Genomic DNA, 6,043 nt, shown 5'->3' on the forward strand with positions numbered 1-6,043 from the left:
TTTCTTCTCTGTTTTATAATAAATCCTATTTACCCAATCTGTATACTCTTTTTCCTTTTCCAAGAGAATTATTTCTGCCTGTCACCAAAAGACTGCACAGATTTATAGAGTACATTTCCTGAAAGCTTTATAATGTTAAAGAAAATCAACATTTGTTTTTATTTTAAAGGATCTCTCTCATGTGCTGATCCTTAGACCAGCCTGTGAAATAGGACTGTGGTGCCTGTCATGCATGGCTGTTGAGAAGACGAATTGAAATGATCTGTGTCGGACATGACGCAGCTGTGCTATGTCCAGTGTTGTGCTCTGTTGGCTAGTGGCTTTTCTGGGCTTCTTCTATGGTTTTCTCACCACCCCAAGGACAAGGAGTGTTTTGAAATGTTTACTTGAAAAGTTTTATTTACTGTGGCTATTTTATTTTTTCTTTTATATACTATTGCTGTGTCTTTAAAATGAAAGTTCTGTTATGCAAACATGCAGATAATTTTTAACACATCATTGAGGACTCATTAGAATATTGTTTTCCTTTCAGTATTTTGCCTCTTATAATTGATAGTATTTTAATTTTTTTAGAAACGATTTCTAAGGAAGAATGTAAATAAAGGAAAGCTTCCTTTTAGAGGTTTATCTAAATATGCACAAATTCTAAGTAAAAGCCTGCATTTAAATTTAGATATGTAATTATAGAATCTTATAAAAATTACAAATTGAAAAATATTTTTGTTTTTTACATGGAGGAGATTGTTTAAAAAATGTTATTAAGCTTCTATAAGGGAATATTTTTTAAAGTTGGCTGCTGATTATTTTATCAGTTTTCCAATATTAATAACTCTGTGCTAGATTTGAATGAGTATTACATTTTAACTTTCTAATTCCCACTGGTGTGTCCAAGAAAATAGCTTTTCCAATCCCTCTGAACATAAACTCAATCATCATTTCCACAGTGCTTCTGCAGTATGTTTGCTTATGGTAGCAGGTAAGGGAAAACCAAACATGCTTTGAATTTAGTTTCATGTTTTCTAATGATCTGAAGTTACAAACTGCATCTCTAAGTTGACTTGTAAAAGAAACTTAGTTTTTAAAAATAGGGAATATTCTCTAATAAGCAATATATTTTTGTTTCTCCTATGTGCAAAACACTCTGCTAGATGCTGTGAAGTAAGATTAACAGTTGGTACTTAGCAAGTTCTCATTATATATCAGATGCTATGCTTAATGCTACATATGGTTGATTTCATTTAAGGCTACCATAGCTCTATGAGAGAGGCCTTGTTTGTTGCACATACCCATATACACACATTTTAACATTTGAACAAACTGCTGATTTAGGAAGATGAAAGTGGTAGAGCTGGGATTCACATTCAGACCATAGAGGTTTTGTTCTTACCTCTCACAATTAACACTCCTCATCTGTATAGAATAAGCATAACAAAATGGTTGGTGGCAAAGGTTAAATTAAGTGATGTTATAAAGCCTTTGGCACCATGTAGAAGCACTTAATAATAGTAATTAGTGTGGCTATCCTTGGGGAGGGATTGCAAAGATGAAATATTGCATAAAAAGCATTTAGCACAGAGTAGAGAATTCAGAGTGTGGCATTTTAGCACTCAAAGAGACATCTTTTAAAATTAGACCTTGAAAATTGACTTCTTACATAGATCAGTACTTGGAAAAAAGAGCATGATCAAGATGAGGAGAAGGCAAGCTTAGTGGAATTGAGATGGGTTTAAGGACTAAGTAGTCGGCTTAGCTACATTAAGATGCACAGGAAGTTGGAAACTGGGTTTGAAAGGAATTGGAGGCACATCTTTACATATCTGGAGTGCCAAGCAAAGGAGTTTGGTTTTGTTCTTATGGAAAGTAAGTATGCTGATCTTTAACTCACTCAGTGATACAGTATTAGCTTTTTAGCATAGGTAGATTAATCTTTAGAAACTTGAGAGCGAGTGTTCCCTTGGAATATTTTATTGTTGCCATTATTATTTAGTAAATTCATGTCCCAAAATGTACTGAGATATAGTGCCTCAGAAAGTTGCTTAGAAAAATAAGTCATAGTCTTCTTTCAGATAGCTTCTCAGGATTTAAAATTTTTGTGTTGACAGATTTCAGATATTATCGTAAGTCTGTCTTTTGGTAAAGGTGGAATGTTCAGAGGATTTTCCTGTGATGCATGATGAAAGCATCTTCTGGAAAGGGCTGGCAGTGTAGTTTGCATCCTACACCCAGAAGCAAAGTGCTATAGAATTTTCATCACATCAGTCCAGTTTTTCCAAAATCACTGCAGTGAGATCTAGATGCAAAGAGCACATCTCTCTCAAGGGTTTTGATTTACTGAGTATAATCATGCTTCCTGATATTGTATGTTAGCATATGTGTAAGAATAAATATGTTGGGCTGGGGCTGTAGCTCAGTGGTGGAGCACCTGCCTAGCATGTGTGAGGTACTAGGTTTGATCCTTAGCACTGCATAAAAAAAATAAAGGTACTGTGTCCATCTGCAACTTAAAAAAAAGAAGAAATATGTCAATATAAGCTTTTATTCCATTTTTGCTTAACTCAAGCATTCATGAGGCTCTATAGTATACATTTTTTTCAAAGACACTGTTACAAACTATGTTTTGGATTAAACTCACTTTCCTTCATAAATATTGCATCCTGATTCAATCAAAATGTTTTTATTTTAGTATAATTTAAATGAAAAATTAATAATTGTATGGTAAGTTACCAAGTGTATGATATTTGAAAGGGCAGTGGGAAATGCCATGAAACTCACCTTTTCTACTTCAATTGAAAAATAAATTAGTCTACCAAATGGTATTTAACTAAGTTGGCTTGACTGGACATCACTCAAACGATGCAATGCAGGCAATCTTTCTTCTCTCCCTCTCTGCCTCTCTCCCTCCCTCCCTTCCTTTCTTCCTTTTTTCCTTCCCTCCCTCTATTCCTTCCTAGGGTGTTTTGTTACTAGCTATATTCCAGCCCTTTTAAATATCTGGGACATTTCATGAACTTGAGTGTCTCCTTGCACTGTGGCCATGTTCATCTTTTATGTCATTCTAATTTTAGTATAAGTGCTGTCAAAGTAAGCACTACATTTTCTTTTAATAAAAACATATATAAGTCATCATTTTGAGGATGGGGAAAATAGTCAGTGGTATGAGTGTTAATATTCTTTTTCTCAGAGAAGTCATAATACATTTTCTTGCTATGCCTAGATATTAAATAAACATTTCAAACCAATTTGTTATACATCTGTTGAAACAGAAATTAAGAAGAGAAATCATAGTTAATAGTTTTGACAGGTTTGTTGTACCAAAATGGTATTTAATATGTCCTGATGTTCTATATAGAAAAATGTAGAATAGTGCTCATGATTTAATATAAAATAAAAATCTTCATAACCACCAGTTTTTATTTAATATTACATATATCTCTAATATACTGACAAGGACATTTTCCCTGGAGAGAGTAAAGTTGATATCATACCAATTCTGATAAGAAGTTAAACTAAAAACAACAGTTGACGATGTTATTTTCATTTATATTCTCAACTTAGTTATAGAATATTTCAGGTGTTATATATTAATACATAATAAATACAGTGTGATCAGTTCCAGGATTTTACTTAAACTAGGTATAAATGACATCTTGTGACAATTTGAAATGTACAGTGGAAAATGGCCCACATTTTCCTCAGACCTTAATTAATAATCATGTTGCTCTTACAGATTGGTTGAAGAGTATTGGAGGTGAGATTCACTTGATGCTTTCATGGCCAATGAACTGAAGCATATTTTTGTAAAATCACAAGTAAATGGCAACATGAAAGATAAAGAAGTCCTGAATCCATGGAAGATTCTCTCTTGTTTGGAAATATTATTAATATGTTAGATTCCTTATGGTGCTTCTTTCTTTTAGAGTGTTTGAGTCTTACACTCCGGGTGTCCATTACAGAGTCCCTTCTCTGGTCACCCTAATGTCCTAGTTATAGAACCATGACTTCCCTTAGCCCTGAATTCCGACACCTGTAACTGACCTCAGACATTTTCTCTGGTTCACTCCTTTTCTGTGTGCATGTGCCCATGCGTGCATGCGTGCATATGTCCATGTGTTTTGTAAGTGTATGAGAAGGAAGTAGAACATGCATTCTGTTTCTTGACTTTGCTTCTTGATACTTCTTTTAACTGTTCTTAATTACTGTAACATAATATCTGGCAGAATAAGCTTCTTCTAACATTGGCTTTATTTTCTTCAAATACTGTCTCAGCTATTAATTCCCCCTCCCATGTACATTTTTAGAATTAACTTTCAAGCACCATCAAATTCCTAATGAGATATTATAGGAAATGCTCTGAAGATATAAATTAATTTTAGAGAGCATTGGCATCTTTAAAATGTTAATTTATTCTGTCCATAAGCATCTTCTCTATTTATTCAGGGATTTTAAAATATCCTTTAAGATTTTAAGTTTCCATTGAGAATTTGGTGGAGTCTTTAACAAGTTAATTCCTAGATAAATTTTTTTTTTGCCATGCCTGAAGGATTATTTTTTGTTTTTATTTTTGCTTAGTGCCAAATTTTCCTGATTGGTTATTATAATACAGAAAAATTGTATTGATTTGATGTATATTGGTTGCGTCCCTGATAACTTGGCTAAACTCTCCTATTAATGTTCTCTGTTACCTTATTGGCAGGATTTCTTTGTTTGATTTCTAGCAGTCTGTGGGTAATGAATTCTTTCAGCTTTTATTTTCTTAAAGAAGTCTTCATTTTGCCATAGTATTCGAGGATTTACTGCTGGGTAAACAATTCTAAGGTGATTGTTTTTCCTATCAGCACTTTAAAGGTGCCATTTTGATATTTCCAGCATCCTTTCATTTTATTATTTCACTTGTTTTAAATTTCTAAGAATGTTTTCTCACTCATTACTTTCATAGTTTTATCCAATCTCTTTTTTTTAAAAAAAAACTAATAATTTTTTGAACCTTTATTTTATTTTTATGTGGTGCTGAGGATCAAACCCAGTGCCTCATGCATGCTAGGTGAGCACTCTTTCTCTGAGCTGCAATCTGAGTCCCCAGTTTTATCCAGTCTTAAATGGTGTGAGGCAGTGATCCCTTCCTCCTGCCCTGAAATCCTGCCTGAGGCTATTCTAAACTATTAGTCTGTCTAAGCTCTACTTGGTGGTTTAGTAATCAATTGAGTTAATTGGTTTTCCTTTTCTCTGATATCTACCTTTGTTTTTATTCCCTGAATTCTCATTTCTAATTCTTCTCTTGGTGAGTATTTACTTAAGTTAATGGCTTATTATTTTAGTCATTATTTGCTGGGAAACATTTAAATTCTTAGGTTTTAGATGAATCTCATAAAGTTTGGCATTCCTTCTCATCATACTTTAAAAATTTCGTAGTTTCTCTTATTATTTCTTCTGTAAGTCATTATTGGGCATTATTTTTACATAGTACATATCTAGTTTTTTAGATTTCAGATTATAGAATCTTCCATTTACCTTTTATTATTTGTTCCTGCCTTTATTATATTGAAATAAGAACATAATCTGATTCATGTTTTAAATAACTTTAGAGATTTCCCTTTGGGTCTGTGAATGACCAGGTTCATGAATGTTAAGAATAAAAATAGGTTGTTTTCTAAAATTCTAAAGAAATCATTTGAAGTACATCACTATAAGTAGGATATTTACATCCTCATTTCTGAGAGGAGTGTCTTCATATTATATCCAATAAAACATTTATTTAAATCTTGTGTTTCTATGGGGAGCATAGTAAATTATCCAATGAAAATAGTTTATTTATTCTAGTAGATCTGTTATTTATTTTTACATTTTGTGGTCACATTTTTAGGTACAAATCCTTCTGTGAGTGTTGTATTTTTGTTTCAGACACAGTTCCTTTTAAAAGTACATAAATTCTGTTCTTTTTTTCTTACCTGGGGAAGTGAAGCACCCAGGGGTGCTCTACTATTGAGCTACATCTCTACCCCTTTCCATTTTATATTTTAGACAGGGTCTTGCTAAGTTTCTGAGG

At 32.9% G+C, this 6,043-nt stretch overlaps 1 non-coding gene across 1 annotated transcript; it reads right to left on the reverse strand.

Moving 5' to 3' along the window:
- Window positions 1-2,985: 2,985 nt before the first annotated feature.
- Window positions 2,986-3,089, reverse strand: LOC144369642 (U6 spliceosomal RNA). The gene has a single exon (XR_013429428.1). It is a non-coding gene; the product is annotated as a U6 spliceosomal RNA (small nuclear RNA).
- Window positions 3,090-6,043: the final 2,954 nt, after the last annotated feature.

Source organism: Ictidomys tridecemlineatus, chromosome 12 (assembly GCF_052094955.1).
Source record: "Ictidomys tridecemlineatus isolate mIctTri1 chromosome 12, mIctTri1.hap1, whole genome shotgun sequence".
Lineage (NCBI taxonomy): Eukaryota > Metazoa > Chordata > Mammalia > Rodentia > Sciuridae > Ictidomys > Ictidomys tridecemlineatus.